General features: G+C 35.5%; 2 long non-coding RNA genes across 2 annotated transcripts in view; one reads left to right on the top strand and one right to left on the bottom strand.

The window, feature by feature from the left end:
- LOC146735674 (uncharacterized) overlaps positions 1-22,006 on the top strand; it is a 105,357-nt gene that overhangs the window by 61,026 nt on the left and 22,325 nt on the right. The window lies entirely within an intron of this gene.
- Positions 650-12,412, bottom strand: LOC146735675 (uncharacterized). Its single transcript, XR_014931249.1, has 2 exons — positions 12,142-12,412; positions 650-895 (listed from the first exon to the last, which is right to left on the bottom strand). It is a non-coding gene; the product is annotated as an uncharacterized LOC146735675 (long non-coding RNA).

Raw genomic sequence — 22,006 nt, forward strand, 5'->3', positions numbered from 1 at the left:
TTACACTTCAAAAATGACTGGAAAGTAAATAATTTATAACCAAAGACCATCTATGCATAAACAACTAAAGATCTGGGAGGTACAGCTTTGCAAAGTAAAAATGTCATATGGGGGGAGGGGGGTTAAAACATTGCTTCAAACACAGTCCCTCTATCACTGTGCTTCAAAACATCATCTTAATTATTCAGCTCAGTGTACAAACACATAAAGTACAGAAATTGGATAATTAATGAAAACATTAGACAAAACAAGAATATGTAAGCAATATTTTGTTTTGTTTTTGAAAAATCATGATGTAGTGCACAGCCATACAGACTGTTTTAGTGGATAATAATATTTTAGGTTTGCAATGTCATACTCCTCCAGATATTCATCAAGTTTTCTTGAGAGGCGATTAGCTTAAGGAGGGGGCTGTGCAAAATGTTTTTTCTCCTCTTTGTTTTTGTGCTATTCTTTTTCTAGTGTAAAATATTTTTTCTCAAAGATGTAGGCGTGTCAAATTTGTTCATGTTTTTGATCTCTACAGGATTTTTTCAATAATATTTTCCTGTTAATTATTATTAAGAAGATGAAAGATTGTGGAGTGAGTGTGGGTGTGTACAAAAGGGTCAGCAAGAAGAACTATATAAGATAGCTGAAAATCATGAAATACCAGATGAAAGATGTCACTTTTATTTGAGGGAAAACATAAAAAAAGGAATGTACAGTAACTCTACACACTTGGAACTTTCAAAATCTGTGTGCAAATGTAAAACTGATAAACATGCAAATGCTAAACCATTGCATCCATCAATACTGGTTAAACTTTTTTTTCCCCTTAATGTCCATAAATTCTGGTTCTTCAACTTCTTACGTTCCATTTATATAGTATTTCCTTTTTTTAAATTGTCATTATCTGCAAAAAATAATTCAGATTGCTATTAGCTTACAATGACCAGTTTTTAATTAAGACACTTTGTAATCAATTTTGGAAACAAAAATTTGTGGTGTCTGTGTATTCTGGCATATTTCTGTCCTCACTAATAACAATGTGGATAAAATGACATCTTGTGATATGTCAATTTTTCCCCTATGCAACTCAGATATACTTCCAAAAAGATGATACCCGGTACATTCTGATTGAAAAAATATAAATATCAAATAAAACAGAATAACATCAAATTGTTTCCTAACCGAATATATTAAGGGGTTGTGCCATATATACACACAGTTCATCTCTTGAGAGACTAGAATAGTACACAGTCCCTCTGTGGACAGTACATTGCTGTACTTGGAACCTAATTTCTGAGAACAATAGGGGGATTTAACTTCCTACAAGAGACAAAAGAATGTTATGTAACAATGCAGCTGCATGATTTTGTCTTTCAAAGTAGGAAGTTGTGTACATACAAAATTATAGAGTCCCTCCACAATGGGAATGCCACCATGCATGTACAACTTCATCGATCCCCAGGTACTTTCACAAAATAAATAATTGTATTATAATTATGATCCAATACAATACCATATTTGCTCTAAAATTACATTTGTGGATACTAAATCATGAAAATATTACATATTTCGACCATTGAAGATCCTTGTAATTTACCTAAGCGCATGTGCTGCTAATAGAGTAATTATGTTAAGTGTAATATTGTTTCTATATTTTTTTTTCAAAATCAAAATAATGATATTAAAAATATAAAAACAGTTTAGTTTGAAAAGTGAAATAATGGTATTCAGATGGTTATGATTTAAGCATGACCTTAGAAAACAGGATCATGCAACTTCTGTCTGAGACAATGTGGGTTATAACCTCCTGTATAATCTCATTAATACATATACATGTACCTAGAAGATTTATACATCTGAAACAGTTTTTACTAGTATTCCCATTAGTCAGTGTATAACAAGTGCACTATGCTATATCTGTTCTAAATATGATGAAAAATCCACTTGTTATAATGACACAAATTTCCACAGGTCATTGTTTACTTTTAGGCAGTTTTGTTTCCTTGCAGAGAAAACTTACCATTTTTGTTTCCCTTTCCTGATTTCATAGTGGAATAAAAATTGTTAATTTTTAGTTTCACTCGCATCAATAGAATGGACTTGGCTATTCAAGTTTTGATCAAATTTAATTTTTCTGATTATATTCCAACCACAAAATTGTCTCATTTTAGCCATGTTTGGCTTATGAAACAGGAGAAGATGTAACAGTGGTGTTGACATAGATTTATTATCAGTTTCTCTAAGGTGTTAATTTGGGTATGGGGATTATAACTAAGGTTACATGAAAGGGGTAGCCACAGTAGCATGTCCCTGTTCTCTAAGGTCTATGACTAAATATTTTTTTGTCCAAGTTGAGCAAGAGTACCCATGATCAATTTGGCTGACCCAGAAATGCCTAGGACATTTACTGACTGCATATGTAGGATATATGTATTTTGTATTAGTGCGCCCTCACAGTTTGTGTGCAAAAGCTCCCTCATAAGTCAATAGTGTGTTTTACTGTGTACAAGATGGCTGCCTCCTATGCTGGTTGCTACGTTGGTGCCGTGAAGCTTTCGGGATCGTGTTAGCATTGTCTGAAGGGTGTGTGTATGACTCTATCGTACAGATTTTGAACTCTTAGTGCCAGCAGCAGTATCTGAGCCATTATTGACAGTTCTGTTGACAAATAGCCGTGATATGACAATATCGTCTTAGAGGTTGGTCTACACATGTGCATTATGCAAATGAGTAAATTTGCGTGGTGAGGGAAATTCGTGACATTTCTTGTTGTTATCTGAGTTCTGCGTTGAAGTGTTTATTCTTGTACCTGATGTTCTGACATTTTTTTATATTGAACCGTTTTGCTGAATTTGATTGTTCGTCTCACTTCCTGTATCTGGCTGCTGCCTTATCTCCGAGGAATTCTCCGAATGTGTCAATCTACCGTCTACTAGCTTCCTGTGGTCATCTACATTGCCCGGGCCGACGTGGGACAATCCAGTAAATAGGACATTATAGTTGAATCGTGTGTATATTGAACTGCATCTATCACTATAGTACCCCTATAGTGTAAATTGTATTTCTGACCCCGTGTGTTATGTATCTTTTATTCTTATCCACCAATGTGTACTACATGTATATACTAGGATAGTGCATTCCAATAATACATCTATGAGACGTATGTTTTGCATAGTAGTGTCTTTATTAATTTAACTATTTATATATTGTGTTGAGCAACACCAACGCGTATTAGTCCCCACGATCATTCAGTCCGATCAGCACACAGTCGTTATCTTAGTGGATATAGTGTTATAATTGCACTGGGGTTGGTATTGTTGCTAAATACCTGAGTACCCTACCCTTACATTTGGCGCCCAACGTTTTTGGGGCTGTGTTGCTGTATTTTTTAAGTTGTGTATCTACTGTTTGAAAACTTGAATTGTAGGCTGTGCTTGTACAGCACCCTTAGTGTACAGTAGTAGTATAGTGAGTTGAATTGGACTAGTTTGGTCAGGACTCCCACTACCCTTTTTGTTGTGCATTGATATTTTATTTTACATCATTCTACTTGTATTTTTGTATTTCTACAGTGTATTTTACAAATTTTAAGAATCTTAGTATTTTTAACACTTAGGTGTTAGGTCACAACAGTCTACTTTGAACTTGAAGCAAGTGGCTACAGTGTGACCATCCATGTGCTACAGTGTATCCTTTACTTAATATTATTCATTCAGTGTACCTAATACTGTTACAGTGCAAACTTTTATATACTACAAGTGTCATCCACCTTGTGCAGTTACCAGTGTATGCCATTTGTTACATTGTTACAATTATCCCCTGTTGGTAGACATAGTGTATGCTACATGGTCACTAGAATATAGATTCTTTTTTTTTTTTTTTTCCGTTTGTAAACATAAATTGCATCATTAACATCTTGTATTTTCACAGTTCTTAGGTCATTTTTACATACTGCTTAATAATGGCTTCTGAAGGTGTTCCTGAGGATGACATAGAGTGTTCTGTACTTGTTGATGATATTCCCCCTGAGTTCAGTAAAGAACAAATTGTAGAACGTTTTCAGGAGTTTGGTGAGATCGTTAAGGTTGTGTTACCGATTGATGCTGAAACACAACAACATGAGGGATATGGTCTGTTTCAATATGCTGATAAAACACATGCACTTCAGGCCATTAACACACTCAATAAGGTTGAACTTGGCTCTTCAGTACTAACAGTTGCTCTAGTTCCTTCTTTCATGAGAAAACAGCTTAGAAGAAATGAAAATAAAGCAAGACATGTCGATGGTAATAATACAACGCCACCACCTATACCTGACCAGTCGTCAGATGGCTCCAAGGTGAGAACAACTACTAATAACCTTTCTGGTAATTACAGTAGTAATATTCCTGTAATGTTGCCGCCAGCCATGTTTCAACCACCACGTCTGTCCACGTTTTCTGGTATTGCAAGTAACAAGGCTGATGTTAGTTTTGTCGCCTGGAAGTATGAGATTGAGTGTTTACGTGCCACTCATAGTTCTGACGTGTTGGTCCCTATTATCAGAAGGTCACTAAGAGGTCAGGCCTATGAAATCATTATGCGCTTAGGGTCAGGTGCCACCTTGGATGACATTGTTGCTAAGTTGGAAGGAAGGTATGGTGTTGTGGAAAGTGGTGCAACATTGCTACAGCAATTCTACAATAGTGTACAGAAAGAAGGTGAAAGTTGTGCTGATTATGGGTGTCGCTTAGAATTAGCCATTCATAAGGCAAGAGACCGTGGCGGCATAACAGACACAGCTGTGGATGAAACGCTGAGGACTGTGTTCTGGAGAGGTCTACGAGAGGAACAGGTGAAGAACATAGCAAGGCATGAGTACAGAGGTTGTGAATCATTTGATCGCTTACTACAAGTTGTAAGACTGGCAGAAGAAGAAGTGAGGGAAAGCAAGAGTGAGGTGACTACAAAACAACCTCGTTCTGGCCAGGCTCGACAGTCAGTGGTTGCAGAGAAAGAATCAACTGAATCTGTTTCTGAAATGCGTGAGCTTCGGAAGACAATCCAACAACTAACAGAACGGTTAGCTCGATTAGAGAATAAAGAGTCTACACAAACAGAAAGAGGAAGGCCACAAGAAAGAAGACCAGCTAAGGGGCCGTGCTTCGGTTGTGGTGAGGAAGGACATTACGTGAAAAACTGTCCAAACCATAAAACTCCAGGTACGTGGACAAAGAATTTAAACGTCAAGCTGCCTCTGCCACAGGGCGAGCAGTAGGTAGATTGATGGTGAGCCCTAAACATGTCCTCCTTGGTTCAGCAAGTGTGATGAATAGGATCGTTGGTAAAGCTAATGAGGAAATGGCAACTGTCAATGGTGTAAATTGTAAGTGTTTGATTGACACTGGTTCTCAGGAAACCACCATTAGTGAGTCTTTCTACAAGCAAAACTTGTCGGAACTGTCCATTAAACCGGTAACTGATTTCTTGTCCATCGAGGGTGCAGGAGGTCATCATGTACCGTTTTTGGGGTACCTTGAGTTGCAGTTGACATTTCCCTTGGAGGCTTTTGGTAACGATGGTGTGTTTGATGTATTGACTCTTGTTGTTCCAGATAATTGTTATAATAGTACCGTGCCTCTCACTGTTGGTACTAATGTGTTGTTGGAGTGTAGAGAGTACTGCAGAGAGACGTGTGGTTCTCGCTACATGAGAAACATAGATATGTCACCAGTATGGAAAGCTGCCTACCACCGATTGAACGCAAGAGACCGTTTCTGTGGGAAAGCTGGCTATCTGGGTGAAGTAAGGGCTAATTCAAAACAACCTGTTAACATACTACCAGGCCAATCAACTGTCATTCATGGAGCCATAAAAGCTGGACCAAAGGGTGACGAGTATGTTGTTGTCATTGAACCTGTTGAGAACAATGGACTATCTAGTAGTCTGATGGTTAGTCCAACAGCTGTGACAATGAAATGTGCTGGCAACAAATGTTTTGTCCCAGTGCATGTCTACAATATTTCGACAAAGTCTGTTACTGTTAGACCAAGAGATGTGATAGGTGAAGTGCGAGCTGTTACGTGGGTAGGTGAACCATCAAGTTATGAAGCATTGTGCCACCGACAATCTGTATGTGTTGGCACAACTAACAAGGATACTTTTGATATGGCAAGTAGACAAAGTGCCAAATCAATGTATTGTGAGACATCAAAGAGAAGAAATATAGAATTTGACCTTAGTGAGTCACCGATAGACAGATCACAGAGAGAACAGGCACTTGAATTGTTGGATCGCATGTCCCCAGTCTTTGCATCAGACGAGAATGATATGGGCTACACAACGGCAGTAGAACACAAAATACACCTTACAGATAATATACCTACCCGAGAACGTCATAGAAGAATACCACCCTCACAGTATGATGAATTGAGACTACTCTTGCAGAGCATGTTAGATGCAGGTGTCATTCGAGAATCTCATAGTCAATATGCATCCCCCATTGTCTTGGTAGCCAAGAAGGATGGCTCAACTCGTCTATGCATTGACTACCGCAAATTGAACGCCAAAACCGTTCGTGACTCGTATGCTTTACCAAGAATCGAAGAATCGCTTGACACATTGAGTGGTTCTCACTGGTTTTCATCGATAGATCTTAAGAGTGGATACTGGCAGATTGGTGTGGCGGAGGAAGACAAACATAAGACCGCTTTCACTACGCCGTTAGGATTCTACGAGGCGAATCGCATGCCTTTCGGGTTGACTAATGCCCCGAGTACATTTCAAAGGCTCATGGAGAAATGCATGGGCGATTACAATTTAAAGCAGTGTCTTGTGTACCTTGATGACATTATCGTGTTTTCGAAAACATTTGAAGAACATGTAGAGAGACTGGAAGCTGTCCTAAACAGATTACACAAGTACGGTCTAAAGGTCAAATTGTCTAAGTGCCAGTTGTTTCGTAAAGAGGTCAAGTACCTTGGTCATGTGATCTCGTCTGAAGGTGTTCAAACTGATCCAGAAAAGTTGAAAGCTTTGAAGACTTGGCCAGTCCCAAAGAGTGCCAAAGAAGTTAAGTCTTTTGTGGGGTTCGCTGGTTATTATAGGCGTTTTGTTGATGGGTTTTCAAAGATTTGTAAACCGCTGCACAGACTCACTGCAGGACTTCCTTCAAAGAAGCGAAAGGGTGAGAAAGGATATAAATCTCAGCAACCTCAACCTGAATTCAAGTGGACTAGTGAATGTCAAAATGCGTTTGATACTCTGATAGAGAAGCTCACATCACCACCAATTCTTGGCTTTGCTGATTACAATCTGAAGTTTGAACTTCACACTGATGCAAGTTACTCAGGTTTAGGAGCTGCACTCTATCAGGAGCAGAATGGTAGAAAGCGAGTCATAGCCTATGCTAGTAGAGGCCTTTCAAGGAGTGAGATGAACTACCCGGCTCACAAACTAGAATTTCTTGCCTTAAAATGGTCGGTGACTGAGAAATTCCATGAGTTCTTGTATGGTAATAACTTCAAGGTCGTAACAGACAATAACCCTTTAACATATGTCACTACCACTGCCAAGTTAGATGCTACAGGTCATCGATGGCTGGCAGCACTATCTACATATAACTTCACTCTTGAATACCGTCCTGGTCGCAGAAATGGAGATGCAGATGGGTTATCTCGTATACCACGTGACACAGATCCTCCAGAAGTTAGAGGACAGATAAATAATGACTTGATTAAGGCTGTTTGTCAATACCACATGACTAACCTTAACTATAGACAGGCAGTGAATGCTATGCCACCCTTAGTGGAATCCTTGAGTACTAATCCAGAGGCAATTCCTAAGAGTCTTCATGAACCAATGCCATGGCCTGGTAGGGAAACATTACCGACCATTACCATGCCACAGTGGAAAGAACTGCAACTGCAGGACAAGGTCATCAAACATGTATATAACTACAAGATAGAGGATAAACGTCCAAGTGTGCAGGAGAGGAAAACAGAATCGCCTGATGTACAACTGATGTTGAAAGAATGGGATCATCTTTGTTTTCGAAGTGGAGTACTACACCGTTGGCATACTGGTGTTGATGGCCAGAAGTCTTATCAACTGGTTTTACCAAAAGATTATCGTAAGAGGGCACTGGAAGGACTACATGATCATGTTGGACATTTAGGGAAGGAGAGAACATTAGATCTGGTGAGAAGTAGGTTTTACTGGCCAAGAATGGCACAGGATGTTGACCATAAGATAGTAAACTGTGAGCAGTGTATATTACGTAAGACATCAGGGCGACAGGTTACTGCACCGTTGGTTAACATTAGAACATCTTACCCTATGGAACTTGTCTGCATGGACTTTCTTTCCTTAGAGGAATCAAAAGGTGGTGTTGCCGATATCCTCATGATTACTGATCATTTCTCGCGCTATGCAGTTGCCATACCCACACGAAACCAAACCGCAAAAACTACAGCAAAACATCTATGGGAGAACTTCTTCTTTCATTATGGATTTCCCGCAAGGTTACATTCAGATAGAGGTCGTAATTTCGAGTCTGAGGTGATATGTGAACTGTGCAAATTACTAGGGATAGAGAAATCAAGGACGACACCTTACCACCCACAAGGGAATGGTCAGGTTGAGAGACTGAACAGAACATTGCTAGGCATGCTGGGTACACTGAGTGATGAAAAGAAACAAGATTGGAAATCTTATGTAGCCCCCCTAGCACATGCATATAATTGTACCAAACATGATTCGACAGGCTTTGCACCGTACTACTTAATGTTTGGACGACATCCACGCTTACCCATTGATGTATATCTGGGTATAGAACTGGAAGATAATGTGAACAGAACTCACCATGAGTATGCTAAATCGTTAAGAGACAGACTGAGTTTTGCTTACAAACTTGCATCTAGAGAGGCTGAGAAGGCAGCAGATAGTAACAAGAAGAGATATGACATGAAATCACGAGAATCTATACTTCATCCAGGTGATAGAGTGTTAGTCAGGAACGTGCGGATCAGAGGTAAACATAAACTTGCTAATCGTTGGGAACGTCATCCTTACAGAGTAGTCAAGCAACTTGACTCAGAGCTTCCTGTTTATGTGGTTCGTTCAGAACACAAGAAAGGCCGTGATCGTACATTGCATCGCAACCTGTTACTTACCTGTTCTTCTTTGCCCTTTCCTCAATCCTCTCAGCATAACCGAGATGCTACACGAAGGAAAAGAGTTCTTCAAAGTCGTGACCCAGAGAGTGATGATAGAAATAGTGAAGATTCTACAAGTGAAAGTGAGACTGGAATCGAATATATTCCAGCCGCCGTACCTGTACATGTAACTGATACTCTTAATCAGTCTGATAATCCAGTCAGTGGCGAAGAAGAATCTGAAGTGCTGCTACCAGTAACCCCAGATGACACAGATGACAGTGTTCGACCCATTGCTCAAATGGATACTAATGAACATTTGTTAAGTTCTGAGCCTGTGGTGGAAGAGGACATGGTGGTTGAAGCTCAAGATGATGATGATGATACTGTCCCTGTTGATGATCAACCGGAAGAAGATGATCCGCCGTTGAGAAGGTCAACTAGAGCAATTAACCCCCCCAATCGTCTTACATATGCACACATAAGTACAAAACCTGATTGGATAGTGAAAGCGGAGTTTCTTGCTAAAATGAAGGAACAGTTCATTGATGAGTCTAGCAGTATTTGTAATACAATACTTGACATTGTGTCAAAAGCTTAGGTTAGGTTAGGTTAGGTTAGGAGTGACCATGTTAGCTTTTTAAGTTAATGTCGGGACGTCATTTCTAAAACCAGGGGAGAGTGTAGGATATATGTATTTTGTATTAGTGCGCCCTCACAGTTTGTGTGCAAAAGCTCCCTCATAAGTCAATAGTGTGTTTTACTGTGTACAAGATGGCTGCCTCCTATGCTGGTTGCTACGTTGGTGCCGTGAAGCTTTCGGGATCGTGTTAGCATTGTCTGAAGGGTGTGTGTATGACTCTATCGTACAGATTTTGAACTCTTAGTGCCAGCAGCAGTATCTGAGCCATTATTGACAGTTCTGTTGACAAATAGCCGTGATATGACAATATCGTCTTAGAGGTTGGTCTACACATGTGCATTATGCAAATGAGTAAATTTGCGTGGTGAGGGAAATTCGTGACATTTCTTGTTGTTATCTGAGTTCTGCGTTGAAGTGTTTATTCTTGTACCTGATGTTCTGACATTTTTTTATATTGAACCGTTTTGCTGAATTTGATTGTTCGTCTCACTTCCTGTATCTGGCTGCTGCCTTATCTCCGAGGAATTCTCCGAATGTGTCAATCTACCGTCTACTAGCTTCCTGTGGTCATCTACATTGCCCGGGCCGACGTGGGACAATCCAGTAAATAGGACATTATAGTTGAATCGTGTGTATATTGAACTGCATCTATCACTATAGTACCCCTATAGTGTAAATTGTATTTCTGACCCCGTGTGTTATGTATCTTTTATTCTTATCCACCAATGTGTACTACATGTATATACTAGGATAGTGCATTCCAATAATACATCTATGAGACGTATGTTTTGCATAGTAGTGTCTTTATTAATTTAACTATTTATATATTGTGTTGAGCAACACCAACGCGTATTAGTCCCCACGATCATTCAGTCCGATCAGCACACAGTCGTTATCTTAGTGGATATAGTGTTATAATTGCACTGGGGTTGGTATTGTTGCTAAATACCTGAGTACCCTACCCTTACACATATTACACCTTCATTATATTTTGTTTAAGTCTCGCCCATTTGCCCCCTGTATCTTCAATAGTAGTGTTCATGCTACACAAAGTACGGGCTAAGATTTAAGCTAATCTCATATGTTTGAGTTCATGCACAGAAGGAAACAATGGTTAGCACGGGGTAAGGAACACCCAAACTTATTAAGAATAGGCAAAATCTTCAGAAATTTTAACTATGAGTGCTCAGTATGAGTAAGTAGGAAGGTTAGTTCTACAGTTATAAAACAATACCAAAGCAAATTCAGAAAGTGCAAATTGCAGAATAACAGGAAGTAGCACAGTATCTCATCATCGGTACATTTTTTCTTGAGTCAATCTCTCTATATGTGTTAGCGTTGATTGTCATGCAGGAAATGGCACACCAAAATAAAAAGTTATGAATATAGTAGTAAATCCCCTAAATGAACATTAAATACAATGGTTTTTTTAGCCGAGCTAAGCGTTCATGCATGTTTTGTTTTGCCTGTGCTAAGGCTTTGGACTGACCAGATTTACTCTGTACCTAGTATTTCTTAGCCTGTATTCATGCACATTTTTTTAGCACAGGTTAAGGTATTGGACCTCTTAGCCTTTGCTAAAGAGCTCTACGTGAATGCTACGAATAAGTGTCTTCTGTTTATTCCTACCTTAGGCGCATACATTTAGATTCACTTACCTTTTATATTGATCTCTACAACTCATTCAAATCAAATTGGGCTCAAAGATGAGCAAAGAATATTAGATTTAATGGAAATTTAGTTTAAATCCATGCTAAATTAAAAGTTATTTTGAGTATGAGTTTTACTTTTTTCTTTTGTGCGCAAAGAAAAATGAACTGTTGCACACTGTAGGCAGATATCATCTATACTAGTTTACAGGAAAAAGGGATTCTGTATGGTATTTGATGTTATGGGCATAATATATACATGTATAGTTAATACATGATTACTAAATTAGATTTCCCAGTGTACAGTACACTATTGCTGGTATTGTCTGAAGAGAAAAAAAAAAACAATATACATAGTCTTCAAAAATTTAAAAAAACAAACATTTTGCAGTCAGTTAAATTATTTTATTAAAATAATTTGAAAACATTGCCATGAATGGAAACAAATTTACGTTGATGTTTTTTTGCAGATTTCAGGAGTTGGAAATAACCTTTGTTTATACTTTTCTTGTATTAACAAACATAGGAGCTAATCCTCATTAACACCTACTTGAGCTTGTTGTTTGACAATTATGAATAATAATGAAGCATTACTTACACAGTGTGCCATGACTGAACAAAAACGAAAGCCCCAAAAGACTATCCTGCTACATAAACAACAACAAAAGTATCTAATATTGTATTGAAGTCATTGTAAAATGGTAAAATAATTACAAATTCATACCTTGATGTGCCAGTTGCAGTACTGCAATCGTCCTATGATTCAACACCATCTAAATACTCCGCAGGTTATGCAGTCCACCAGCAGTCACTGGCATCAGCGTTACTATGAAATTTCACTGGGGATCGAGGCAATATTCGCGAAATTTCATTTAAGTGTACTTGGAAGCGCCAGTGAAACTTGGGAAAAATAAATTCCCACACGTATATTGAGGCTGTTTTCTGGGCCATTATATTTAGAGACATGAACAAAAATACTGGTCATTTTATGTATGCAATGACAAATAAAATGACCATTTTACTGCCCATAAAAAAAAAATGTTCATCAACTCCATCATTCAAAAAGCAATTGTAATTATTCTGACCAGTATAAAAAACATGGGTCATTAAAACCACCATTTTAAAAACACTAGTAAATATTTTGGCCACTTAAAAAATTCTGGTCAATACTCTGGCCATTAAGAAAATAGTGGCCATTATAATGGCCAGAAGTGACTTTTTAAAGGGGTCTGAGGGGTGTAAAAACAGTGTTAAAGTGAAATGAAGAATTATTATAACCTTCTCACTAACCTAAAAGCACAAATAAATATTCAAAAGTTTCGAAAATTAAAACTTTCCGAAACGCGACGGAATTTCCGAAAGTAATCCGGACGCTGTTTTACCTAATTTGCATAATTAGTTAATTTTTTGCTGTTCTATGGCTGTTGCACTGATGTCTAAAAGCCACTCATTGGATTTCAATGAAACTTTTAAAGAGTACCCATCACATTTCAATGAATCTAGGACTATACACCATATTAGTTTTTGGTAAATATTTATGCTTCTTAATCACCGAATTAATATAATTAATTAATACTGATATCTCAAGTATTGATCATCACATTTGAATAAAACTTGGTACATAAATGCTCTAGGACAATAGACAGCCTGATTAATTTTGGGTTAAAATCTGTTCATATTAATTCTCTAATTAGCATAATAATTAATATTATTTTGATTCTAATCACATTTCAATGAAACTTGTTACATTGTGCAGACCTTATTAGTTTTACACTTAAATCTGTTCATTTTAGTTACCAAATTTGCATAATTAGTTTTCAGCGTTTCCATCAACATCTCAAATTCAAGTAATTTTTAATTAATTTTGAATGTGTCTCCAATACTCTCAGCACACGGGAGTTCTTTCTAAGCTTTCTTTGATTTATACTACATTTATAAATTGTCACTTGTATTTATATTTTTGTGAGACAGTTTGTCTCATGGGAGAAATATAAACCAGGGATAAAAATATAAAATATTAGGCAAATGTCTCAGATCTACTGAGAACACAGAATATATGTCTATTCTTCTTTTAAATTTACAATGAATACTTTTTTATCTATTTAGTTGATGAGAAAAACTTACAAAATGTATCTTTGTTTTAATTCTTCATAGCATGTATGTGTAGTTAATGTATTGTGAAAGTTAGGTGATGTTGGTTTCCTGAATCAGGTGTTTTCTATTCAAATATTGCTTTAGTTAACTCAAACTTTTCTGATGTTGGTTTCCTGAATCAGGTAAATTCTATTCAAATAATGCATTAGTTAACTCACACTTTTCTGATGTTGGTTTCCTGAATCAGGTGAATTCTATTCAAATATTGCTTTAGTTAACTCACACTTTTCTGATGTTGATTTCCTGAATCAGGTAGATTCTATTCAAATATTGCTTTAGTTAACTCACACTTTTCTGATGTTGGTTTCCTGAATCAGGTAGATTCTATTCAAATATTGCTTTAGTTAACTCACACTTTTCTGATGTTGGTTTCCTGAATCAGGTAGATTCTATTCAAATAATGCATTAGTTAACTCACACTTTTCTGATGTTGGTTTCCTAAATCAGGTGAATTATATTCAAATATTGCTTTAGTTAACTCACACTTTTCTGATGTTGGTTTCCTGAATCAGGTAGATTCTATTCAAATAATGCATTAGTTAACTCACACTTTTCTGATGTTGGTTTCCTAAATCAGGTAGATTCTATTCAAATATTGCTTTAGTTAACTCACACTTTTCTGATTTTGGTTTCCTGAATCAGGTAGATTCTATTCAAATATTGCTTTAGTTAACTCACACTTTTCTGATGTTGGTTTCCTAAATCAGATGGATTCTATTCAAATATTGCTTTAGTTAACTCACACTTTTCTGATTTTGGTTTCCTAAATCAGGTAGATTCTATTCAAATATTGCTTTAGTTAACTCACACTTTTCTAATGTTAGTTTCCTGAATCAGGTAGATTCTATTCAAATATTGCTTTAGTTAACTCACACTTTTCTGATGTTGGTTTCCTAAATCAGGTGGATTCTATTCAAATATTGCTTTAGTTACATCATGTAACTCACACTTTTCTGATGTTGATTTCCTGAATCAGGTGTTTTCTATTCAAATATTGCTTTAGTTATCTCACATTTTTCTGATGTTGGTTTCCTGAATCAGGTGAATTCTATTCAATTATTGCTTTAGTTAACTCACACTTTTCTGATGTTGGTTTCCTGAATCAGGTAGATTCTATTCAAATATTGCTTTAGTTAACTCACACTTTTCTGATGTTGATTTCCTGAATCAGGTGTTTTCTATTCAAATATTGCTTTAGTTATCTCACATTTTTCTGATGTTGGTTTCCTGAATCAGGTGAATTCTATTCAAATATTGCTTTAGTTATCTCACATTTTTCTGATGTTGGTTTCCTGAATCAGGTGAATTCTATTCAATTATTGCTTTAGTTAACTCACACTTTTCTGATGTTGGTTTCCTGAATCAGGTGTTTTCTATTCAAATATTGCTTTAGTTATCTCACATTTTTCTGATGTTGGTTTCCTGAATCAGGTGAATTCTATTCAATTATTGCTTTAGTTAACTCACACTTTTCTGATGTTGATTTCCTGAATCAGGTAGATTCTATTCAAATATTGCTTTAGTTAACTCACACTTTTCTGATGTTGGTTTCCTAAATCAGGTAGATTCTATTCAAATATTGCTTTAGTTACATCATGTAACTCACACTTTTCTGATGTTGGTTTTCTGAATCAGGTAGATTCTATTGAAATAATGCATTAGTTAACTCACACTTTTCTGATGTTGGTTTCCTGAATCAGGTGAATTCTATTCCAATAGGACATTAGTTAACTCACACTTTTCTGATGTTGGTTTCCTGAATCAGGTGAATTCTATTCAAATAATGCATTAGTTAACTCACACTTTTCTGATGTTGGTTTCCTGAATCAGGTGAATTCTATTCAAATATTGCTTTAGTTAACTCACACTTTTCTGATGTTGGTTTCCTGAATCAGGTGAATTCTATTCCAATAATGCATTAGTTAACTCACACTTTTCTGATGTTGGTTTCCTGAATCAGGTGAATTCTATTCCAATAATGCATTAGTTAACTCACACTTTTCTGATGTTGGTTTCCTGAATCAGGTCGATTCTATTCAAATATTGCTTTAGTTAACTCACACTTTTCTGATGTTGGTTTCCTGAATCAGGTGAATTCTATTCAAATAATGCATTAGTTAACTCACACTTTTCTGATGTTGGTTTCCTGAATCAGGTGAATTCTATTCAAATATTGCTTTAGTTAACTCACACTTTTCTGATGTTGGTTTCCTGAATCAGGTGAATTCTATTCCAATAATGCATTAGTTAACTCACACTTTTCTGATGTTGGTTTCCTGAATCAGGTCGATTCTATTCAAATATTGCTTTAGTTAACTCACACTTTTCTGATGTTGGTTTCCTGAATCAGGTCGATTCTATTCAAATATTGCTTTAGTTAACTCACACTTTTCTGATGTTGGTTTCCTGAATCAGGTGAATTATATTCAAATATTGCTTTAGTTAACTCACACTTTTCTGATGTTGATTTCCTGAATCAGGTGAATTCTATTCCAATAGGACATTAGTTAACTCACACTTTTCTGATGTTGGTTTCCTGAATCAGGTGAATTCTATTCAAATAATGCATTAGTTAACTCACACTTTTCTGATGTTGGTTTCCTGAATCAGGTGAATTCTATTCAAATATTGCTTTAGTTAACTCACACTTTTCTGATGTTGGTTTCCTGAATCAGGTAGATTCTATTCAATTATTGCTTTAGTTAACTCACACTTTTCTGATGTTGGTTTTCTGAATCAGGTAGATTCTATTGAAATAATGCATTAGTTAACTCACACTTTTCTGATGTTGGTTTCCTAAATCAGGTGGATTCTATTCAAATATTGCTTTAGTTACATCATGTAACTCACACTTTTCTGATGTTGATTTCCTGAATCAGGTGTTTTCTATTCAAATATTGCTTTAGTTATCTCACATTTTTCTGATGTTGGTTTCCTGAATCAGGTGTTTTCTATTCAAATATTGCTTTAGTTAACTCACACTTTTCTGATGTTGGTTTCCTGAATCAGGTAGATTCTATTCAAATATTGCTTTAGTTAACTCACACTTTTCTGATGTTGGTTTCCTAAATCAGGTAGATTCTATTCAAATGTTGCTTTAGTTAACTCGCACTTTTCTGATGTTGGTTTCCTGAATCAGGTAGATTCTATTCAAATAACTCTATATGCTATCTATTCTCTGACCTATATCTATTTATTGGCATCAATGCTTTTCTTATTTGCACATGCAATGTATGGTGATGTGATAGTTAATTGATATTTGCCATAACAAATATATATTTGCATGTAATTGATAATTTTCTCTGATGTGATTCATTTTTATTTGAAGGGATCATTCTAAAAAAAGATAACATCTTGCATAGAGACAGTGTATATATTATAAAACGACATATATGTAAACCTGTTGAAACCAAATTTCAATCAGTGTTGCACCTGTTGTTTTCTTTTATGTTGAAGATCTGATTGGAAAAGTGCTGTAATCTGACTGGGAATACTTGTGATCAAACGAGTAACAATTGATGAGTGCGAAAAAGTACAATGATTCAATGCAATATATAGTCACTTCAGGTAAAACCACGTAGTAGTAGCGTTCACAAATACTGAACAAATTGTATGACGATCATTCTTAGCTTGCTTATAACTATAATGAAGTGGCAAGGTATAGCGGTTACAATGTCCATCATTGTTATCGTTAACATCTTAGCACTTCGTGTAGCCAGTAATTTTTGTTCAATCTTTCTGAAACTTCACAGTGTAATCAATCAATATATAATATTAGTGCAGCTCAAATTTGGTAAAGCTGGCTTCAATATATTTGGAGATATTAATGAAAATGTACCTCATTAGCTTTATGGAGGAGTTTGAAATTGAAAACAAACAATCTCAGATGTTCAAGATAATTGGCCATTTTATTTTTAAAACTTCCTCAAGGTTTTATTGCACTGACAACATATTCAAGTTTCATGCACCTTGTTTCAAGGATTTTTGAAGAGCATAGTGTACATAATACAGTTATTCACTTTATGAAGAGGCTATACTCAATCATGTCCTAGCTGCCCTACAATTGAGTATGATGTCAAAACTTTGGCCATCTCTACTAAACTGAAAGTTCAGTGAATTTCTGCCAAACAACCCTGCACTTCCCGAGAATTGTACCCAATATTTTTGAAATATTAAGTTGATTTTGTAATCATTATGACATAAATTTCATCTTCTTTCACAATATAGTTAACACTTCATGGGCAAGGTGATCTATAGTTTTACTATGTTTGTATTTATAATCATAGAATCACATGATAATGATCCTAAGGGTATTTTTTTAAAATATTGTGATGCTAATAATTGATTACTGTTCCCCGAGTAATTTGAATGTTAGTGGTAGCACTAATGGGTTTTTTCTATGTTTGGAACTACATTTGTATACAAGGCATGCACGTTTAACATGCTATCATCCAGTCCCAGTTGAACACAAGCACTGGTTGACCAATTAAGGTTCTAAAAGAAGCATCTGTTAGTAAATGAATCTCAGCCAGTGGGGTTGTGGATTTCTTCGAATCTGTGTTAATTACCTCACCCAGCCTGTAGGAACCAGCCTCATTTTAGTATTCAGCCCATGGGCAACAGGCTATACCATTGTAGCAATCAATATAAGGCTTTATCTTAGAAAATTAATAATTAAATCAACTGGAGTATGTAGTTAGTTTAGGGTATGGAAATTAATAATTTAGTTAGATGAATTCCTATTTTTAATTAACTGACCTATTAGTGACCTCTACATGTACAATGAATTACTCAAATACCAAGTAATATACCAATCTGTGTACATCATTCATTTGCATATTGATGTTGGGAGAATTAAAATCCGTACACATTTGTTATGGTTTGATTCAAGATGGCCGATTGGCAGCCATTTTAAGTACAAAATGTTTCAAATTCACTCATTTTCACCACTTCATTTTGTTATTGGATTGGGCTCACAATTGACTGGTAGCAATTTTCTTTCAAAAAAATAAATTCCAAATCCATATATTTGCCATGCCTGGAGAGATCAAGTTCAAACATCAGACATCATATTCGACAAACTCATGTGCATTTTAGTCACCATCAAATTCAAAATGGCTGACTGGTGATCATATTGTTTGAATGAATGCAGTAAAACTGTTCCACAATGCTATAAATCATACATGCCTTGATAAATCTAGTTTTAACTTCACACATACGTCACACATCATATCGTATATCTCACTGCTACATCATGTCATATATCGCACTGCTACATCATATCATATATCTCACTGCTACATCATATCATATATCTATCTGCTACATCATATCATATATCTCACTGCTACATCATATCATATATCTATCTGCTACATCATATCATATATCTCACTGCTACATCATATATATCTCAATGCTACATCATATCATATATCTCACTGCTACATCATATATATCTCACTGCTACATCATATCATATATCTCACTGCTACATCATATCATATATCTCAATGCTACATCATATCATATATCTCACTGCTACATCATATCATATATCTCACTGCTACATCATATCATATATCTCAATGCTACATCATATCATATATCTCACTGCTACATCATATCATATATCTATCTGCTACATCATATCATATATCTCACTGCTACATCATATCATATATCTCAATGCTACATCATATCATATATCTCAATGCTACATCATATCATATATCTCACTGCTACATCATATCATATATCTCACTGCTACATCATATCATATATCTCACTGCTACACCATATCATATATCTATCTGCTACATCATATCATATATCTCACTGCTACATCATATCATATATCTTAATGCTACATCATATCATATATCTCACTGCTACATCATATCATATATCTCAATGCTACATCATATCATATATATATATCTCACTGCTACATCATATCATATATCTCACTGCTATATCATATCATATATCTCACTGCTACATCATATCATATATCTCACTGCTACATCATATCATATATCTCACTGCTACATCATATCATATATCTCACTGCTACATCCTATCATATATCTCACGGCTACATCATATCATATATCTCACTGCTACATCATATCATATATCTCACTGCTACATCATATCATATATCTCAATGCTACATCATATCATATATCTCACTGCTACATCATATCATATATCTCACTGCTACATCATATCATATATCTCACTGCTACATCATATCATATATCTCACTGCAGATCATATCATATATCTCACTGCTACATCATATCATATATCTCACGGCTACATCATATCATATATCTCACTGCTACATCATATCATATATCTCAATGCTACATCATATCATATATCTCACTGCTACATCATATCATATATCTATCTGCTACATCATATATATCTCACTGCTACATCATATCATATATCTCAATGCTACATCATATCATATATCTCAATGCTACATCATATCATATATCTCACTGCTACATCATATCATATATCTCACTGCTACACCATATCATATATCTATCTGCTACATCATATCATATATCTCACTGCTACATCATATCATATATCTTAATGCTACATCATATCATATATCTCACTGCTACATCATATCATATATCTCACTGCTACATCATATCATATATCTCACTGCTACATCATATCATATATCTCACTGCTACATCATATCATATATCTCAATGCTACATCATATCATATATCTCACTGCTACATCATATCATATATCTCACTGCTACATCATATCATATATCTCACTGCTACATCATATCATATATCTCACTGCTACATCATATCATATATATATATCTCACTGCTACATCATATCATATATCTCACTGCTATATCATATCATATATCTCACTGCTACATCATATCATATATCTCACTGCTACATCATATCATATATCTCACTGCTACATCATATCATATATCTCACTGCTACATCATATCATATATCTCACTGCTACATCCTATCATATATCTCACGGCTACATCATATCATATATCTCACTGCTACATCATATATATCTCACTGCTACATCATATCATATATCTCACTGCTACATCATATCATATATCTCACTGCTACATCATATCATATATCTAACTGCTGCATCATATCATATATTCCACTGCTGCATCATATCATATATCTCACTGCTACATCATATCATATATCTCACTGCTACATCATATCATATATCTCACTGCTACATCATATCATATATCTCACTGCTACATCATATCATATATCTCACTGCTACATCATATCATATATCTATCTGCTACATCATATCATATATCTCACTGCTATATCATATCATATATCTCATTGCTACATCATGTCATATATCTCACTGCTACATCATATCATATATATCACTGCTACATCATATCATATATCTCAATGCTACATCATATCATATATATCTCACTGCTACATCATATCATATATCTCACTGCTACATCATATCATATATCTCACTGCTACATCATACCATATATCTCAATGCTACATCATATCATATATATATATCTCACTGCTACATCATATCATATATCTCACTGCTACATCATATCATATATCTCACTGCTACATCATATCATATATCTCACTGCTACATCATATCATATATCTCACTGCTACATCATATCATATATCTCACTGCTACATCCTATCATATATCTCACTGCTACATCATATCATATATCTCACTGCTACATCATATCATGTATCTCACTGCTACATCATATCATATATCTCACTGCTACATCATATCATATATCTCACTGCTACATCATATCATATATCTAAATGCTGCATCATATATATTCCACTGCTGCATCATATCATATATCTCACTGCTACATCATATCATATATCTCACTGCTACATCATATCATATATCTCACTGCTACATCATATCATATATCTCACTGCTACATCATATCATATATCTCACTGCTACATCATATCATATATCTATCTGCTACATCATATCATATATCTCATTGCTACATCATATCATATATCTCACTGCTACATCATATCATATATATCACTGCTACATCATATCATATATCTCAATGCTACATCATATCATATATATCTCACTGCTACATCATATCATATATATCTCACTGCTACATCATATCATATATCTCACTGCTACGTCATATCATATATCTCACTGCTACATCATATCATATAAATCACTGCTACATCATATCATATATCTCACTGCTACATCATATCATATAAATCACTGCTACATCATATATATCTCACTGCTACAATCATATCATATATCTCACTGCTACATCATATCATATATCTCACTTCTACATCATATCATATATCTCACTGCTACATC

This window comes from Saccoglossus kowalevskii, chromosome 12, assembly GCF_978046115.1.
Source record: "Saccoglossus kowalevskii chromosome 12, keSacKowa6.1, whole genome shotgun sequence".
Classification (NCBI taxonomy): Eukaryota; Metazoa; Hemichordata; class Enteropneusta; family Harrimaniidae; genus Saccoglossus; species Saccoglossus kowalevskii.